The sequence below is a fragment of the Choloepus didactylus genome, chromosome 3 (assembly GCF_015220235.1).
Source record: "Choloepus didactylus isolate mChoDid1 chromosome 3, mChoDid1.pri, whole genome shotgun sequence".
NCBI classification, from domain to species: Eukaryota; Metazoa; Chordata; class Mammalia; order Pilosa; family Megalonychidae; genus Choloepus; species Choloepus didactylus.
The window spans coordinates 73800639-73821367 of record NC_051309.1 but is presented as its reverse complement, the minus strand read 5'-3'; the positions used below and the strand labels follow the sequence as shown (position 1 = coordinate 73821367).

At 36.6% G+C, this 20729-nt stretch overlaps 1 pseudogene; it reads left to right on the top strand.

The window, feature by feature from the left end:
- Positions 1–620: 620 nt before the first annotated feature.
- Positions 621–20729, top strand: part of LOC119529486 — a 35207-nt pseudogene continuing 15098 nt past the window's right edge.

Sequence of the window (20729 nt, the reverse complement as noted above, 5' to 3'; positions counted from 1 at the left end):
ATCAAAGAATTCTCATTCTATGCTTTCCATTTACAAACCAACATTATGTACTCACTGACATTTTCATCAAATCTTGCTTTTCTGATATATATTTCTTCAACACATGACACTATTTTGTGTTCTCTTGTCTACCATTCAAATTCTGTTTAGATGGCAGAACAGTTATATTAAAGGACAAACATGGTTAACTTATGAACCTGATTTGAATATTTGAGTAGACATCATTTTATAGAGATTAAAACACTGCCTAAAATACAGAAATTGATGCTCTCCAAAGCACACTATTTGAAATAGCTTTCTTTTTCTGCACTGCCCCTGTAACAAAATCTACTCCATAAACACTGAGTTCGTGTCTACTAATGAAACCATTCTCTTTCTCATGCTGTTCTATTCACTTTTGAGTATCCTCCTTGTGTCAACTTTGCTTCTAGTCTCCCTGCCAGAAATGATCAGATTGTGCCATGCCCAAAAACAACATTGAACAAAGTTCAGTGCATATAAATGTCCTTTCCTATCTCTAGAAATCAAATTTTAATTTATCCTTTGATTGACTGCCATATTGTATCTGTACCCAGCAGCACAAAAACTCCTGCAGACCAGTGTGTGATAGAGCTGCTGTCATGGTGACTGAGAAGTGGGTTTTGGCACTTCTGCTTCTGCAGCTGTGCTGTGTTGGGTGTGGACTGTGTGGGAAGGTCCTGGTGTGGCCCTGTGACATGAGCCATTGGCTCAACATGAAGATCATTCTGGAGGAACTCATGGCAAGGGGTCATGAGGTGACGGTGCTGTTTCTTTCACACAATTACATCATTGACCACAACAAGGCTTCCACACAAGGTGGTTTATGTGCCAAATGAAAGAGAGAAAGCTTAGAATTTACTAAATGAATTTTTGGATGAAGCTGTTACTGACATGCCAAAATTTTCATACTTGCAATCAGCAATAAAACTACAAGAGTTGCTCCTTCGGTCAACTGGAGATCTGAAAATTCTGTGTGAGAATGTCATGTACAATCAGACTCTCATGAAGAATCTCAAGGAAAGTATCTACAATATAATGATTATAGATCCTGTGATGCCCTGTGGAGAGCTTATAGCTGAGTTGCTTGCAATCCCCTTGTGCAAACATTAAGGACTTTTATAGGTAGCATGTTGGAGAGATATTGTGGAAAACTTCCAGCTCCATCTTCCTATGTGCCTGTTCCCATGGCTGTACTAGACGACAAGATGATCTTTCTGGAAAGGTTGAAAAATCTCATGCTTTCCCTTTTTTTTGACTTCTGGCTCCAGCAATATGATGGTCAGATTTGGGATCAGTTTTACAGTGAAGCATTAGGTAAGAGACTCTACTTTTCTTTCTAAACTAGTAACCAAAGTGTAAGAAAAGTCCACAATGATGAAAGAAAGCCCTTTTTCAAATTCTGTCTATCCTGTAAAACTCTTCAAGTGATACCAATGATCTGATCATTAGTAACTAATTACAGGTGTGGAGGCAAAAAGATTTTTCCTATAGCTCCTCTTTCTTCAGAGTCTTCTAAGCATTTCTGTGTGTTATCTTGCTTATACTTAACAGATGCCTTTGAAACAAACCAAAATGTAAAACACGGAAATATATTAATCTAATGAAGAGATTTTGTTTGTTACATGTAAGTAAACACCAAATAAGTGCAGTATGCTGAATTTTCATATAGGTTTTAGATACACTATTATACCTTTTTTGGTAATATGCGTATAATGCTTGTGTAAAGGAGATAACGTCTTTGCTTGGATACCGTAATAAACTGAAATATGATCTACATTAAAAATGAGACCGAATTTTGTACATTTTTTGCTTTGCTTGAACATTCCTTAACAACTTTTGAGAATGTTTGAGAATCACTAATTATCACTTTTGATTTTATACAATTTCTCTTGTAAAACTGTACCTGTCCTTCTTACCCATTTCATAAATTTTAGATGGAATTTCAGAAAATCTTATGTCAACTATTTCATCATGGCTGGTCATACTGAAGAGTTTCATGGATGCACTATATTTCTTGGGAGAGTATTAACAGAGCCCTCAAAAGTTAAATAGAGACTATTAAAAGACTTTGCATCCGGAAGTCTTAAAAGAGAGTTGATTTTTCCCTTCAGTGATTTACTAATTCTACCTGTTTTAAGTTGGTTGCCATTTCTACTGAAAGGTGTTTGGCTTTGCAATTTTTATACACCCAGCTGTTATCTGAATTCATCTAAGGCAGGTTTTTATTCCATCATCTTTTAGAATTACCTAGGGATATGAACTAACAAAGAAAGGATTATATTAGACACTACAAATACTACCTAATTTAGCTCAGTGATCTTAAAATGATAAATTGTTTCACAGAACCAATATCAAAGGAATACACTTCAAAAATTCTTACTTTTAGACATGACTGAATTTATACTGCATTGATATTGTAGTAAATAACTTACAATTACTAAGCACTACCTGTTTTTCAGGATTACATTAGGCACAATAGATTCGAGTTAAATATGACAAGAATCTTGACTTCAAGTCCCTGTTCAGAGATAAATGGAAGAGATAAATTTCTATATATATCACTGTGAATTCTTTGGAATATGAGGGTTATGAAGAAAGCCCTCTCAGAGGGTAGAAGTTGACGGCAAGAGGAACAGACACATTCTTACTGGGGAAGAATAGGGAAAATCATTTCCCATTAAGCAAGAGTGTGTACTGACAGTTATAGCTGTCCTTGTGCTACTTATTATAACAAAGATTTGCAATATCATTCCCCTGGTGAAAAGAAGTGGATAGCTCTAACTTTCCTCAGTTTTGCATCTTACTAGCATAAGGCTACTTATTGACCCTGTCTTTTCACCTCAGTCCCCCATTCTTTATTATATGTTTAATATATATTTTTCTGCTTCTGTTTCCCTAATCTTCATTTTCTTCTACCTATTCCTACATTTTTAACCAGACTGAGAGAAAATGTCATTCTGTCTCTAAAATCTTTTGAAGTTTATTATTAGTATCTGTAAAATCTAAGAGAATATTTTGCAGTGCATAAACAATTCTGGATTACATCAGAACGTAAAACAAAAAATATTGAAAACAAATAGTGAAATTTCCTGTTTTGCAACATCTTTGGATCACAAGCATCAGATTTACATAATACAGGGCATTTTCATACTGGCCTCTGCCTCTTGTCATGTTTTGGGGCCTCTCTCCACTTTTTCAAAAAAATTATTAATTTTTTTTAGAGATGCTGTTGGTATACAGAAAAATCCTGTAAAATATACCCACCTATTATTGATATTTTACAATTGATGAAAGAATATCAAACTATTACTATTAACTATAGTCCACTGTTTACATTAGATTTATTTTTTCACATATCACACTATCTTCTTATATTCTTATATTTCATAAATTTCTTATGATTTATGAAAGAATATTCCTCTACTGTACTTCACTAACCCAAGTCCATCATCCACAAAAGGTTCACTGTTATACAGGCTCATGTTTTATCTTCTTTCATTCTAATAACATACATGACCCAAAATTTCCCCTTTCAACCACATTTACATACATAATTCAATGCTGTTAAATACTCTCACAATAACGAGCTACCATCACCACCATCCCCTTCCAAACCCTTACAATCAGCCAAAATGAAACTTGTGTACAAATTAAGCATCAACTCCTCATTCTCTAACCCCAATCTGTTTCTGCTATAATCTGTAGTCTAGATTCTAACTCTATGAGTTTGCTGATCATTATTAGTTCATATTAGTGAGATTATACAATAGTTGTTCTTTTGTGTCTGGCTTATTTCACTCAAAATAATGTCCTCAAAGTTCATCACTGTTGTTGCCTACAGCAAGACTTCATTCTTTTTAGAGCTGAATAATATTCTATTGCATGTATATACTGCATTTAGTTTATCCATTCCTCAGCTGATGGACACTTGAGTTGTTTCCATCTTTTGACATTTGTGAATAATGCTACTATGAACATTGGTGTTCAAAAGTCTCTTTGAGTCCCTGCTTTCAGTTCTTCTAGTTACATATTTAGTAAGTGGATTGCCAGATCATATGGTAATTCTATACTTAGCTTCCTGAGGAACTGTCAAAAACTGTCTTACACAGCTGCTGCACTGTTTTACATTCCCACCAGCAATGAATGAGGGTTTCTATTTCTCCACATGCTCTCCAACACCGATAATTTTCTGTTTTTTTAATGGTAGCCATTCTAGTAAGTGTGAAATGATATCTCATTGTAGTTTTCATATTCATTTCCCTAATAGTGATGTTGTGCTTTTTAGTCATTTGTGTTTCCACTTTGTAGAAATGTCTATTCAAGTCTTTGGCCATTCTTTTAAATTGTGTTTTTTGTCTTTTTATTGTCTAGTTTTATGATTCTTTATATATTCTAGATATAAAACCTTCATTGAATATATATAGTTCAAATATTTCTCCCACTGAGTAGGTTTTCTTTTCATTTTTGTGTCAAAGCCTTCTGCAACAAAAAAGGTTTTTATTTAGTAGGTTCCATTTATCTATTTTTTCATTTGCTATTTGTGCTTCTGTGTGAAGTCTAAGAAACCATTGGCTAACGTAAGATCCTAAAGATGCTTCCCTTCATTTTGTTCAAGAAGTTTTATACTCTAGGCTCCTATATTTAGGTCTTTGAGCCATATTGAATTAATATGCATGTGAAGTAAGAAAGGAGTCATCTTTCACTTTTTTGAATATAGATATACAGCTCTCCCAGCACCATTTGTTGAAGAGACAAGTCTTTCCCAATTGAGGGGAACTGGCAGTCTTGTAAAAAATCAAAATCAATTGGCCATAGGTATGAAGGTCAACGTCTGAGCTTTCAATTCAGTTCCATTTGTTGAGATATATCCTTGTGCCAATACAATGCTGTTTTGACCACTGTAACCTTGTAATATGCTTTAGAGTCAGGAAGTATGAGTCCTCCAACTTCATTCTTCTTCTTAAAGATGACTTTGGAGATTCAGGGCCCCATACCCTTCCAAATAAATCTTATGATTGGCTGTTCCATTTTTGCAAAGTAGGCTGTTTGAAGTTTGATTAGAAGTTTGTTGAGTCTGTAGATCAATTTGGGCAGAATTGGCCTCTTAACAATATTTAGTCTTCCAATCCATGAGCATGGAATGTCCTTCCATTTATTTGGGTCTTCTTTGATTTCTTTTAGCCAGGTAGTTTAGTTTTCTGTGTATGGATCCTTTATACCCTTGACTAAATTTATTCCTAGCTATTTGATTCTTATAGTTGCTACTGTAAATGGAAATTTTTCATTTCCTCCTCAGATTGCTTATTGCTAGTGTATATAAACACTACTGATTTTTTAAAAATTTTTAACCAGTTTTGTTTTGAGATATTTTCACAAACCATACAATCCATTCAAAGTATACAATCAGAAACATTCAGTATAATCACAGAGTTTTGTATTCAACAGCACAATCCATTTTAGAATATTTTTATTATTCCAAAAAGAAAAACCTCATATCTCTTATAGCCCCATTTTATTCACAGTTAGCAACGGTGCAATAACTTTGTTAAAAATGATGAAAGAATATTAAAATATGACTGTTAATTGTACTCCATAATTTGCATTAAGTGTATTTTTTCCATTTATAACCCTATTATTAACACCTTATAGTGGTGATGTAGATTTGTTCTAGTTCATGAAAGAACATTCTTATATTTGTACTGTTAACCACAGTCATCATCCACAACAGAGATCACCGTGTTACAGAGTCCCATGTTTTATTCTCTAGCTTTATTTCTAGCATATATATGACTCTAAACTTACCTTTTTAACCACAATCACATAATTAAATGCATTAATTACACTCACAAAACTGTGCTGCCATCACATATATCCATTTCCAAATTTTGTAATAAACCTAATTAAAAACTCTACGTAAATTAAGAATCAGCTGCCCATATCAACACTCATTCTATTTGCTGGTAACCTATGCTCTAGAGTTTAATGACTTGACTTTGCTTATAAAATTAGTTCATAACATCATGAATGTACCATATTGGTTCTTTTGTTGCTGGCTTATTTCACTCAATGTAATGTCCTCAAGGTTTAGCCCTGTTAGTTGCATCAGGACTTCATTCCTTTTTACAGTTGAATAACATTCTATTGCATATATACCACATTTTGGTTATCCATTCATCAGTTGATGGGCACTTGAGTTGTTTCCATCTTTTGGCAATTGTGAATAATGCCACTATGAACACTGGTATTCAAATATCTGTTTGAATCCCTGCTTTCAGTTCTTCTGGGTATATACCTATTAGCAGAATTGCCAGGTCATATTGCAATGCTACACTTAGCTTCCTGAGGAACTGCCAAACTGTCTTCTGCAGCTGCTGTGCCATTTTGCATTCCCACCAGCAATGAATGAGGGTTCCTATTTCTCCAAATCCTCTCCAACTCTAGTAGCTTTCTTGTTTTTAACAGTGGCTTTTTAGCAGGTATGAAATGATATTCTCATTGTGGTTTTGATTTGCATTTCCCTAAAAGCTAATTAAGACAAGCATCTTTTCAAGTGTTTTTTGGCCATTTGTATTTTTTTCTCTTTGGAAAAAAATGCTTAGTCATGTCTGTTGCCCATTTTAATTCTGTTTTTTGTCTTTTTATTATTGAGTTGTAGGATTTCTTCATATATTCTAGACATTAAAACTTATCAGATATATAGATTCCAAATGCTTTCTCCCATTGGGGAGTGGGCCTGTTCATTTTCTTGACTTTTGAAGCATAAAAGTATTAAATATTGATGAGGTCCTATTTCTCTAATTTGTTTTTGATTTTGCTTTTACTTGTGGTGTTAAGTCTAAGGAACCATTGACCACCATAAGACCTTGAAGATGCTTCCCTACATTTTCTTCTATTGGTTTTATGGTCTTGGTTCTTACATTTAGGTCACTGATACATTTTGAGTTAATTTCTGTATAAGGTGTGAAATTGGGTTCCTCTTCCATTCTTTGGCATATGGATAACCATCTCTCCCAACACCATTTTTTTGAATAGACTGAAATGTCCCAGTTCAGTGGTCTTGGCAGCCTTGTCAAAAATCAATTACCATAAGGAGGAGGGGCAAAATGGTGTCATAGAGTGGTGTGGAAAAACTGGTAGTCCCCTGGAGCAATTAATAAACAACCAGGAACAACAACTAGTAAATAATTAATAATTAATAAACAACCAGAAATAACTAGTAAATAATCTGGAACTACTGCTGAGGGATAACCATGACTGTCCACACATCATACACCAACCTGGATTGGGTTGGGTAGCTGAGATCATGGCATAAAAACTGTAAGTAAAATTTGCAGAAACATGCCAGGACCCTCCCTCCCCCTCATATGAGGCTGAGTTGCAAGACCGCACTGTGAGAGAAAGCAGCATTCCCTGAGTGAACAAATATAGTGTAACCTAGTTCCAACTTGGGTTTTAATTAACAAAAGTGGACTGCTGAATACAAGCTACAAACATAGACAAATCCCAACAAATAGCAAAGTACCCTCAGGTCACTCCCAGGGGAGAGGAGGTGTGGCTGATGGAAAAAAAATAATAAAAACAAATACAGAGGCTTTTAGAGATGTCTGAAAGTAGAGAGCCAAAAAATGCCTATGCCCCAGGAAAGGGAGCCCAGAAGACCGGGTGCTCCCTCTGACTGATAGGTGAAACTGGGGGTGATAGACTGGCTCTGAAGGGGGGACTTTCTTTCCCTTTTCCCCTCTCCACTCAATAGAGAAAGGCCCAGACATTTTCAGTTTGCAGTGCTCTGACCCAGACAGGGTGGAGATAACTGAGTCAGAGACAATAAGGAGTAATTTAAATGCAGAAGATAACTCCCCAGGGGGTGTATTTTCCTTAAGAGGAAGGAGGTGGGGCCCCAGCTCTAGTCCCTCCCCTCCCCTCAGAATTCAGACACCAGGGTCTGGGGGAAAACAGTCAAAACAGAAACAACCTAAGCTGAGAAATAAAGTGACCACAGTTGTTCCAACAGTAACCAGTGGGGAGTGACTGGCTGACAGGCACTACCTGCTGGGCAGGTTAGGGAAAGCCTAATGGCTGGGGGCCTCTTGGGAAACTCTGTCAATCTTCTAAGATACAGCCTTAGGGAAACTTGACACTGAATACAGCCCAATTCTGAGACCTGAACCTTTCCTGGTCTGGGAAAATCTGATTGGGATACCCAAGGAAGCAAGATGCCTGGACAACAGAAAACTACAACTTACAGTAGGAAAAATGAAGATATGGCTCAGTCAAAGGAAAAAACATATCTCAATTGAAATACAGCTGAGATATTGTTTCACTTTAATGAAACAATCAAAGATTTTCAAGTAAATATGCTAAATCCATTCAAAAACCAAGTCAAAGAGTTCAGGGAAGATAAGGCAAAAGAGACAAAGGATATAAAGAAAACAGAGAGTGAACATAAGGTAGAAATCAAAAGTTTGAAAAACAACTGGTGGAATCTATGGAAAGGAAAGGCACAACACAAAAGATGAAAAATACAATGGAGACATACAATAGCCGATTTCAAGAGGCATAAGGAAACATTCAGGAAGTGGAGAAAAAGTCACTTGCTATCCAACACACAAAAGAACAGATAGGGAAAAGAATGGAAAAATATGAGCAATGTCTCAGGGAATTTAATGACACAGAGATGCACAAATGTACATGTCATGGGTGTCCCAGAATGAGAAGAGAAGGGAAAAAGGGCAGAAGCAATAACGAGGAAATAATCAATGAAAACTTCCCATCTCTTATGAAAGACATAAAATTACAGAACCAAGAAGCGCAGCATACCCCAAACAAAATATATCTGAATATACCTACACCACGACACTTAACAATCAGATTATCAAATGTAAAAGACAAAGAAAGAATCCTGAAAGCAGCAAGAGAAAAGGAATCCATCATATACAAGGAAAGCTTGATAAGCCTATGTGTGGATTTGTCAGTAGAAACTATGGAGGCAAGAAGGAAGTGATGTGATATATTTGCAATACTGAAAGAAAAACTGCCAACCATGAATCCTATATCTGGCAAAACTGCCCTTCAAATATGAGGGAGAGTTTAGAATGTTCTCTGACAATGAGAGAGTTTGTTGACAAGACACCTGCTCTACAGAAAATACTACAGGGAGCACTACAGACAGATAGGAAAAGATAAGAGTGTGAGGTTTGGAAAACAGTTTTGGGTGATGGTAGCACAACAATGTAAGCACACTGAACAAAGATGACTGTGAGTATGGTTGAAAGAGGAAGGTAAGGGGCATGTGGGACACCAGAAGAATAGGCAATAGATAAATAGTGGGATGGTATAACTCAGTGAAACTTGGAGTGCTCAACAATTGTGATAAAATGTATAAATATGTTTTATATGAGGGAGAACAAAGAATGTCAACCTTGCAAGGTACTAAAAATGAGGTGGTATAGGGAAAAATACAATCAATGCAAACTAGAGACTATAATTAACAGAAACATTGTATTATGCTTCCTTTAATGTAGCAAAGGCAATATACCAAAGCTAAATGCCTGTAAGAGGGGGATATAGGGATGGGTATGGGACTCTTTACATTGGTAATGTTGTCTGACTGTTTTATCGTACTTTAGTTTAATTCTATCTTTCCTTTTGTTGATTTCTAGCTGTCATGTTTTTTGACATGCTATGAGAGCTTACAATCTAGGGACCATTGCAATAATCATTTCCCTGTTAGGCTGTGCTGTAAGATTCAATTCTGAGTTTATACATTGTAGTTAGTCCATATTGGTGAGGCATTATAGTGTTTGCCCTGGTTTCTGGTGTACTTCACTCAAAATCCTGTCTACAGAATCCATTCACCTCGTGGTGTGTCTCACAGTTTCACTCTTTCTCATGGTTGCTCAGTATTCCATTGTATGCATACACCACAGTTCAGTATTCTGTTCCTCAGTAGGTATACCCTTAGGCCAACTCCACCCATTACACATCTTGAATACTGCCTCCATAAAAACCAGTGTGCAAATGTCCACTCATGTCTCTGTTCTCAGTTCTTGCAAGTATGTACAACATAATGAAGTTGCAAGACCTCATGGCCCCTACATACTTAGCTTCTTGTGGAACCACCACACTGACCTCCAGAAACACTACACCATTCTGCCTCCTCATCAACAGTAGACAGGCACATGACTCTCTCTATGTTTTCTCCAGCGTTTTTACCCATATTTATATTTTTCCTACAATTTTATAGAGATGTATTCACATACATTACAATTATCCACAGTGTACAGTCAGTTCATGGTATCAACATATAGTTGTACATTTATCACCACAGTCAGCATTTGAACATATTGATCACTATGAAAAAGTTTTTTTTTTTTTTGTGAATAAAAAAAAGATAATAAAGAGGAAAATAAAATGTCACACAATAAAATATAATAGTAAGGACAGAAAACAACACCACTATCAAGAATCCCATATCCCTCCACTATATCCCCCACTCATACACATTTAACTTTGGTATGTTACTTTTGTTACATTTAATGGAAGCATATTACAATGTTACTGTTGACCATAGACTCCACTTTGCTTTGATTATGTTTTTTCCCAAGTACCATCCCTTTTTCAACACTCTGCATGGTTGACATTCATTTACTCTCCCACATGTAAAAACATTTTTATATTTGTGTATTTAACAGTCATTGGCCACTACAGTTTTGCAAAGTTATACAGTCCCAGTCTTTATCATCTATCTTTATCTCTGGTGTCATACATTCCCTTCTACCACGTCTTTCAGCTTTACTCACAGACAACTTTGTTCAGTGTACTTACAATATTGTGCTACCATCACTCAGTATTATGCTACCTATTTCTGATGTATACAATCAATCCTTCTGAACATTCTGTAGTCCTTCAACATCAAATGCCTGGTCTTTCCCATCTTTATATCTCCTGGTAGCCCATGTTATCAGCTTTTAACTCTCAAAATTTGTTCATTAATGTTAGTTCATATTAGTGAGACCATACAGTATTTGTCGTTTTGTTTCTAACTTCACTCAACATAATGTCCTCAAGTTTCATCCATGTTATTATATGTTCCATGTCTTTGTTCTGCTTACAGCTGCATAATATTCCATCATGTGTATATACCACAGTTTGTTTATCCACTCATCCATCGATGGACATTTGGGCTCCTTCCATCTCTTGGCCATCATAAAAAATGCTGCAATAAACATCAGTTTACAAATGTCCATTTGTGCCTTCACTTTCAGTTCTTTTGAGTAAATACCTAGCAATGGAATAGTTGGGTCATATGGCAGGTTTATAGTTAGCTTCCTGAGGAAACTCCACACTGTCTTCCAGATTGGTTGCACCATTCTACATTTCCACCAACAATTAAAAGTGTGCTTCTTTCTCCACATCTTCTCCAGCACTTGAAATTTTCTGTTTTATTTTTTTGGATAATGGCCATTCTGGTAGGTGTGAGATGATATTACATTGTGGTTTTGACTTGCATTTCCCTAATAGCTAGTGAAGTTGAGCATTTTTTTCATATGGTTTTGAGCCATTTGCATTTCCTCTTTAGAAAAGTGTCTGTCCATGTCTTTTGCCTACTTTTTAATTGGGTTGTTTGTCTTTCTGTTATTGAGGTGCAGGATTGCTTTACATATTTGGGATATTAAACCTTTATCTGATATATGGTTTCCAAATATTGTCTCCTATTGTACAGGCTGCATTTTTACTTTCCAACAGAGTCCTTTGATGTACAAAAGTGTTGGATTCTGAGGAGATTCCATTTGTCTATTTGTTCTTAGGTTGCTCATGCTTTGGGTGTAAGGTCTAGGAAACCACCTCCTATCACAAGATCTTTAAGATATTGCCCTACATTTTCTTCTAAGATTCTTATGGTCTCAGCACTTATGTTTAGGTCTTTGATCCAGTTGGAGTTCATTTTTGTATAAGATGTGTGGTAGGAGTCCTCTTTCATTCTTTGGGAAATGGATATCCAGTTCTCCAAACAATTTATTGAAGAGGCTACTCTGTCCCAGTTTTTTGGCTTGACTGCCTTATCAAAGATCAATTGTCTATAGATGTGAGAGTCTATTTCTGAACACTAATTTTATTCCATTGGTCAATATCTCTGTCCTTATGCCAGGACAGAGATAGCTCTGTAGCTTTGTAATATGTTTCAAAGTCAGGTAGTGTGAGACTTCCTACTTTGTTCCTCTTTGTCAAGGTATTTTTGGCTATTTGGGGCACCTTGCCCTTCCAAATAAATTTGGTTACTGTTTTTCCTATTTCTGCAAAGTAGGTTGTTGGGATTTTAATTGGTATTGCATTGAATCTATAAATCAGTTTAGGTGGAGTTGACATCTTAATTATATTTAGTCCTCTAATCCATGTACATAAGTATGTTCTTCCATTTTTTTAGGTCCCGTTTGATTTCTCTTAGTAGTTTCTTGTAGTTTTCTTTGTATAGGTCTTTTGTGGTCTTCCTTAAGTTTGTTTGTAAATACTTCATTCTCTTGGTTGCTATTTTACATGGATTTTTTTTTCTCATTTCTTCCTCTTTTTGCACATTACTTGTGTGTAAGAACACTATAGATTTTTGCATGTTGATCTCATAGCCTGCCACTTTGTTGTATCCAGTGATTAGCTCTAATAGCTTTGCTGTAAATTTTTCTGGATTTTCTGCATATAGAATCATGTAGCCTGCAAACAGTGAAAGTTTTACTTCTTCCTCTCCAATTTGGATGTCTTTTAGTTCTTTTTCTTGCCTAATTGCTCTTGCTAGAAATGCCAGCACAATGTTGAATAACAATGATGACAGTGGGCATCCCTGTCTTGTTCCTGATCTTAGAGGGAAAGCTTTCAGTCTCTCCCCATTGAGTATGATGTTAGTTGTGGGTTTTTCATATATTGCCTTTATCATTTTGAGAAAATTCCTTTCTATTCCTATCCTTTGAAGTGTTTTTATCAAAAAGGGATGTTGAATTTTGTCAAATGCCGTTTCTCCATCAAGTGAGATGATCACATGGTTCTTTTTCTTTGATTTATTGATGTGGTGTATAACATTAATTGATTTTCTGTTGTTGAACCCGCCTTGTATACCTGGGATAAACTCCACTTGGTCTTGGTGTATAATTCTTTTAATGTGCTGCTGGATTCGATTTGTGAGTATTTTGTTGAGGACTTTTGCATCAATATTCATTAAAGACATTGGTCTATAATTTTCTTTATTTTTGGTACCTTGTCTGATTTTGTTATCAGGATGATGTTGGCTTCATAGAATGAGTTTGGTAGCTTTCTCTCCTCTTCAATTTTTTTGAAGTTTGAGCAGGGTTGGTATTAATTCAATCTTGAGTACTTGGTAGAATTCACATTGAAGACATCTAGTCCTGCACTTTTCTTTTTTGGGAGCTTTTTAATGACTGACTCAATCTCTTTGCTTGTGATTGGTTTGTTGAGGTTGTCTGTTTCTTCTCAGGTCAATGTTGGTTGCTTATGCTTTTCTAGGAAGTTGTCCATTTCATGTAAGTTGTTCAGTTTATTAGCATATAGTTGCTCATAGTATCTACATTATCTCCTTTATTTCTGCAGGGTCAGTAGTTGTTTCCTTTACTACTTCTGGTTGCATTTATTTTCATCCACTCTCTTTTTTTATTAGCCTAGCTAGGGGTCCATCAATTTTGTTGATTTTCTCTCAGAACCGGCTTCTGGCTTCTTGATTCTATTGTTTTCCTGTTCTCAGTTTCATTTATTTCTGCTCTAATCTTTAATTTCCTTTTTTCTGTTTGCTTCAGGGTTAATTTGCTGTTCTTTCTCTAGTTCTTCCAGGTGGAGGACCCTTAATTCTGAAATTTTTGCCCCTACTTCTCTCTTTTTTTTATTTTGAAATAAATTCAAAGTTACATGAATAGCTGCAAAAACAATACTAGCCCCATACACAGAATTCCATCATACCCTGATCCCCCTCCCCCGATAGCTCAATCCACCAACTTTAACATGCTGTCACATCACTATTTCTTTCCCTCCCTCCCTCCCTCCCTATCTATCATCCATCATATATTTCTCTGTCTTCTGAACATATGAGAGTTAGCTGCACACATCCTTGAACATACACTATAATTCACGTCTGTACTTCCCATGAACAAGGACATTGTTTCACGTAATTCCATTAAGCACAGCTAAGAAGCATAAGAGATTCAACAATGATACCATGCTTACATTCTATATTTCCTTGTCCTTATATCTCAACCGTGTTCCTTCGAGCCACCTGTCCTCCACCCTCCAATCCCATCTAAGTTCATCCTTAGCATTCAATTGCTGTCTAGTTAGACTGTCTCTCTTTTTTTTTTTTTTTCCCTTTTTTCAATTGTGGAAACATATATACAGCCTAAATCTTCCCATTCCACCCCCTCCCTAACCTTCCATTAGTGGGATTAATCACATTTAGAATGATGTTATGCTCTTTCCCACCATCCATTGCTAATAATTTCCCTTCACCTCAAACAGCAACCCCACACTCCTTTCTTAACTTCCCATTGCCCCTTCCCCCATTTCTCTTAACCCAAACTCTAATTTCATCTCTATGGTTATATTCTCTGATAATTTCTTTGTGTTTACTGTGGGGCTTAAAATTAACCTCTTAAATCCCTATCAATCTTGTTTTTCTTTGATACCACTTTCACTTCAATAGGGCACATAAACTATGTTCCTATACGCCTTCATTTCCCCACCTTTATATAGTTGTCTAAAATTACACATTTTACATTGAATTCAAAACCACTGATTTGTCCTTAGAGTTTGTGTATTTTTTATCATGTAGGAAGTAAATAGTGGAGTTATAGTTAAAAAATTACTGACTTCTATTTGTATTCCATTGTGTTTGGAGAATGTTCTTTGTGTATATTCATTTTTTTTTTTTTTTTAATTTCTTGAGGCTTGTTTTATGTCCCAGCTTATGGTCCCTTCTGGAAAAAGATCTGTGATCACTAGAGAAAAATGAGTGTCCTGGTGATTTGGGATGTAAGGTACTATATGTGTCTGTTAAAATTCTCTATATCTTTTTCTCTTTTCTTTGTCTCTCTGTTGGTAGGGCTTCCTTTAGAATCTGAAGTAGGGCAGGTCTTTTATTGGCAAAGTCTCTCAGCATTTGTTTGTCTGTGAAAAATTTAAGCTCTCCCTCAAATTTGAAGGAGAGTTTTGCTGGATAAAGTATTCTTTGTTGGAAATTTTTCCCTCTCAGAATTTTAAATATGTCATGCCACTGTCTTCTCGCCTCCATAGCGGCCACTGAGTAGTCACTACTTAGTCTTATATTGTTTCCTTTGTATGTGGTGAATTTCTTTTCTCTTGCTGCTTTCAGAACTTGCTCCTTCTCTTCAGTATTTGAGAGTCTGATCAGAGTATGTCTTAGGGTGGGTTTATTTGGATTTATTCTATTTGGAGTTTGCTGGGCATTTAGGCTTTGTGTGTTTATATTGTGTAGAAGGTTTGGGAAGTTTTCCCCAACAATTTCTTTGAATATGCTTTCTAGACCTTTACCCTTCTCTTCCCCTTCTGGGACACCAATGAGTCTTAAGTTTGGATGTTTTATTTTATCTATCATATCCCTGAGATCCATTGCGATTTTTTCAATTTTTTTCTCCATTCTTTCTTTTGTTTTTTCATTTTCTGTTCTGTGGATTTCTAGGACACTGAGATGTTGTTCATCTTCCTCTAGTCTTGTATTGTGAATATCCAGAGTCTTTTTAATTTGGCCAACAGTTTCTTTTATTTCCATAAGATCTTCTATTTTTTTATTTACTCCTGCAATGTCTTCTTTATGCTCTTATAGGGTCTTTTTTATGGCATTTATATCCTGGGCCATGGTCCTCTTGATGTCCTTTAAATCCTTTGCTATGTTTTCGTTCTTTGATTGTAGTTCTTTAGTTAAATTTGCGAGATATAACATTTCTTCCAAAATCTTGATTTTTGTGTTTGGAGCTGGATTCTCCATATCATCTGGTTTTATTATATGCTTTAAGATTTTCTGTTGTTTTTGGCCTCTTGGCATTTGTTTTGCTTGATAGGGTTCTTTCAAGTTGGGTCAAAAAAAAAGGGATATCGATCTAATTTTTCAGAGACACAGTTTGATGATGTACACTTTCTCTAAGTAACCAGCAGATGGCATCTGTGAGCCACCTATATCCCTCCAGACAGTTCTCGCATAGTGAGGGGAAATGATTCTTGTGTGTTCAGTTGGAGAGCTCAGCCTGGGCGCGCCGCTGGAGTCGCCCACCCTGAATGTGGGGTGCGTGCACGGGTGGCCAGGGAGGAAGGGCAGCTCTCTCTTGGTAAACCACCGGACTTGGCGTAGCACCCCTGGGTTCTCTGAGCAGATCCCCCCTCCCAGCCGCGATCCTCCCTCAGCCGAGAGAAAATGCCGTGCTACGTCATCAGTATGCGCCATCCCTCTAGGGAATCCCTGGGCCGCTTAGCTGTGCCACGGGGCTCTCAGCTCGTTTCAGAATGCAGAATGTGTGAGGCTGTATTTACTGCAATGCCTTGTTGGCTGAGAACACCTGAGGTTTTCTCCACAGAGAGGGAGCGAGAGACAGAATATTTCCCCCGATTCTCCCAAGGTCAGTTGTCGCCAAAAGCCTCTGTCTGCTTGTTGAGGATTCGCTGTCTGTATTGAGCAGTTATTATTAAAAGCTCACTTGGAGCTGGGCTGAGAAAGTGCATGGCGCGGCTTCCATGAGGGAGGGGCTCCCGGCTCTAGGTTCTCGGCTCTCAGCACGGGTCCGCAATTTTACTTACAGATTTTATGCTGTGATCTCGGGAATTCCTCCCAATTCATGTCGGTGGATGTTGAGTGTACTGTCATGTTTGTCTCCCCGCTACCATTCCAGGTTATTTACTGTTTTTTTGTTCATTTATGAATTGTTCTGGGGGAGACTAAGTCTTCCACTTCTTTCTATGCTGCCATCTTCCCAGAATCAATACTACTTCTCTTTTAATATAGGCATTTTATTATCAATTTTTATCATTTTATTATCAATTTTTGCTATTTCTTCTCTTTCAATATAGGCATTTTATTATCAACACTGCCTTTGCTGCATCCCATAAATTTTGATATGTTGTGCTGTCATTGTCATTTGCCTCAAGGTATTTACTAATTTCTCTTGTAATTTCTTCCTTTACCTATTGGTTTTCTAAGAGTTTGTTGTTTACTTTCCATATATTTGTGAGGTTTACAATCTTCTGCCTGTTATTTATTTCCAACCTCATTCCCTTATGATCCAAGATAGTGTGTTTTGTAATAGCATTTTTTAAAATTTGTTGGGACTTGCTTTGTGACCCAGCATGTGTTCTATCCTAGAGAATGTTCCATGAGCTCTTGAGAAAAAGTGTGTCCTGCTCTTATGGGGTGTAGTGTTCTATAAATGTCTGCCAAGTCTAGTTCATTTATGATAGAATTCAACATCTCTGTTTCCTTGTTTATCTCTCTAGACGTTCTATCCTCTGATGAGAGAGGTTTACTGAAGACTCCAACTATTATTGTGGAGTTGTCTACTTCTCCTTTCAGTGCTCTCTGTGTTTGCCTTATAAATTTTGGGGCACTCTGGCTTGGTGAATAAATATTCATGATTGTTATGTTTTCTTGATGAGTTGACCCTTTTAATAATATATAGTGTCCTACTTTGTCTCTTTTACTCATTTTCCTTGTGAAGTCTACTTTGCTGATATTAATATAGCTATCCTGCTTTTTTTTCTGGTTGCTGTTTACATGAAATATCTTTTTCCAACCTTTCAATTTCAGCTTATTTTTTTCCTTATGTCTAAGGTGAGTTTCTTGTAGACAGCATATAGGTGGGTTATGTTTTTAATCCATTCTACCAGCCTGTGTCATTTTATTGGGGAGTTTCATCCATTCGCTTTTAGTGTTATTACAGTAAGGGCAGTACTTTCTTCTATCATTTTGTCTTTTGGATTTTAATGTCATGTCTCATTTTTCTCTCTCTCTCTTTTTACCCTTCCTAATAATCTTCATTTCCCTCAGTTCATTGACTTGATATTTGAATTGATTTAGATTTGCTTGAACATCTCCGATTAGTTCTTCTTTCAGTTCATTGAATTGATTTAGCAATAATTGCTTCAGCTCTGGTATCTCAGTTGAACTATTAGTTTGTTCCTTTTGCTGGTCCATATTTTCCTGTTTTTTAGTATGGCTCATTATCTTAAGCTGTCTAGGCATCTGACTTTCTTGACTAGTTTGTTCTAGAGCTTGTTTTCACTCTTTTACCTAGGGCTTTCTTGTTGGTCACTGTCATCTCTAAACTTTGGTATTCAGTTCAGCTTATTCTAGACCTTTAACTTAGATTCTGTTTAGTTGGTCAGAGTTTTTCACCTCTTGTTTTTCTGTTTCTTGCCCTGCCTCGATCTCCTTTTTGTGTGATGGTCTCATGAGACATGGTCAACCCCAGTCAGATTTCCACATTAGAGAGGGGCCCAGGTCTCAGGAGGAGGGTATGGAGTTTCCTTGAAAATGAATCCCTCCTGTGAGGCCTCTAGGCTTGGTGCTTTTCCTGTGCTGTCCAGTGTAAGGAGGTGTGGAGCCTTTAATTCCCCTGGTGACCCTGACCTGGTTTCTGAATTCCAGCCACTGAGATCTGAGTTCCCAAAAGGAGGGCTACCACTGGAACTGTGTCACTCTCCCCTTTTCTTGGGAAGTTATGGTGTTTAGCAAATTTTCTCCACCACTAGACTTATTGTTTTGTCTCTCAAAGCTTTCTTAGCTCTGCTCTTGCCTGGGCCCAAATTGCAAGTCTTTGATGCTTTCTGTAATGGGCTTCTTTGAATAATTGTTTTTAAAAAAAGAGAAAACGATTTAAAAAAACGGAAGAAAGAAAAAGATGGGCCCAGTATGGATTATTTATAGTCCCTGCAGATCTAATGGGTTGTTGAAATGCTAAAATACAAGGAGTTCAAACTGATTAAGGAACAATCAAGGAAGCAGAGAAACCAGCTTTTCAGACAAGGGCTCTTGATCCCTGGATTTGTATATTTGTCTGATTCTATTTGAGCCTGGCCTTTCTCCATATTATGTTCACCAGAACTCCAAAAATCTCTGTTTTTCATTTCTTTTCTTTTCTTTTTCTTTTTTTTCCTGTTTCTCTTGCCCTGTCTACTCTCTGCCAGGCTGATTGCTCCCAGATTTTCCAGTGTCTGGTCTCAGTTTATCTGTGTTTGGAGTTTTTGTTTAGGAGTTTGAGTTTGTTAATCAGCAGTACAACTGCAGTTCTCCCTCCTGGTTCCCAGCACAATGGCCTCTCCTCCTTTGGGATTGTGCCTTGTAGGGAGGGGCATTGGTTCCCTTGCTTTCAGAACTTACAGGTTTCCCTGATCTCAGCTGATCCATGCATTTCTGAGTGTTGTATGAAGTATGTCCAAACTCAAATTCCTCTGCAGTGTCCAGTCCATGCATTTCCTGGCTTTCTACCAACTGCTCCAGAGGAGTAACTTAAACCCACACCTCACCACTCTGCCATCTTGCCAGAAGTTCAGTACCCTGTTGTTTTGATGTCTGTAGCTTTGCAATAATCTTTAATGTCAGGAAGTGTGCATCCTCCAAATTTGCTTTTTTTTTTCAAGATGATTTTGGCTATTCAGGGCCCCTTACCCTTCCAAATAAATTTGTTGAATGGCTATTCCTTTTTCCCTAAGTAGACTGTTGGAATTTTGATTGGGGTTGTGTTGAATCTGTTAATCAATTTGGGGAGGATTGAACTCTTAATGATTTAGTCTTCCAATCCATGAACACAGAATGTCCTTCTATAGATTTAGGTCTCTGATTTCTTTCAGCCAGGTTTTGTTGTTTTCTGTGTACAGGTGTTTCACATCCTTGGTTAAATTTATTCCTAGATATCTGACTCTTTTAGTTGCTATTATAAAAGGATTTTTTTCTTTATATCCTCCTCAGATTGCTCATTAAGAGTGTATAGAAACACTCCTGATTTTTGCATGTTGATCTTTTATCCTGACATTTGTGGAATTTTTAGTTCTTGTAGTAGCTTTGTGGTAGATTTTCAGGACTTTATATAGGATCATGTCATTTGCAAATAGTGAAACTTTTACTTCTCCCTTTCCCATTGGGATGCCTTTTATTTCTTTACCTTTCTTAACTGCTCTAGCCAGAACTTACAGCAAAATGTTGAATAATATTGGTGGCAAGGGCACTTTTGTCTTGTTCCAGATATTAAATTAAAAGCTTTCAATCATTCACCCTTTTGTATGATGTTAGTTGTGGATTTAGCTTCTATACCTATTATGTTGAGGAAACTCTTTCTATTCCCATCTTTCAAATTGCTTTTATCAAGAAAGAATGCTGGATTTTTTCAAATGCTTTTTCTGCATCAATCAACATGATCATGTTTTTTCCCCCTTTGATTTGCTAATATGGTGTATTACATTAATTGATTTTCTTTTTTTGTCATGCTTTTCATTTATGGCAACATACTTTCCTGGATAGTTGATATATTTTGATGTATCTGATTGATTCCTTTCTCTGTTCTGTTTATGTATATTTTCTAAATACGTTCTCTGTGGTTACCTTGGGGTCTGTTTTACATAACCTCCATCTACAATCTACCAATTTGAAAGGATTCTACAATAGTTTCAATCGCATACACATTCTCTACTTCCATACTCCTCTGTCTCACCTTTTTACA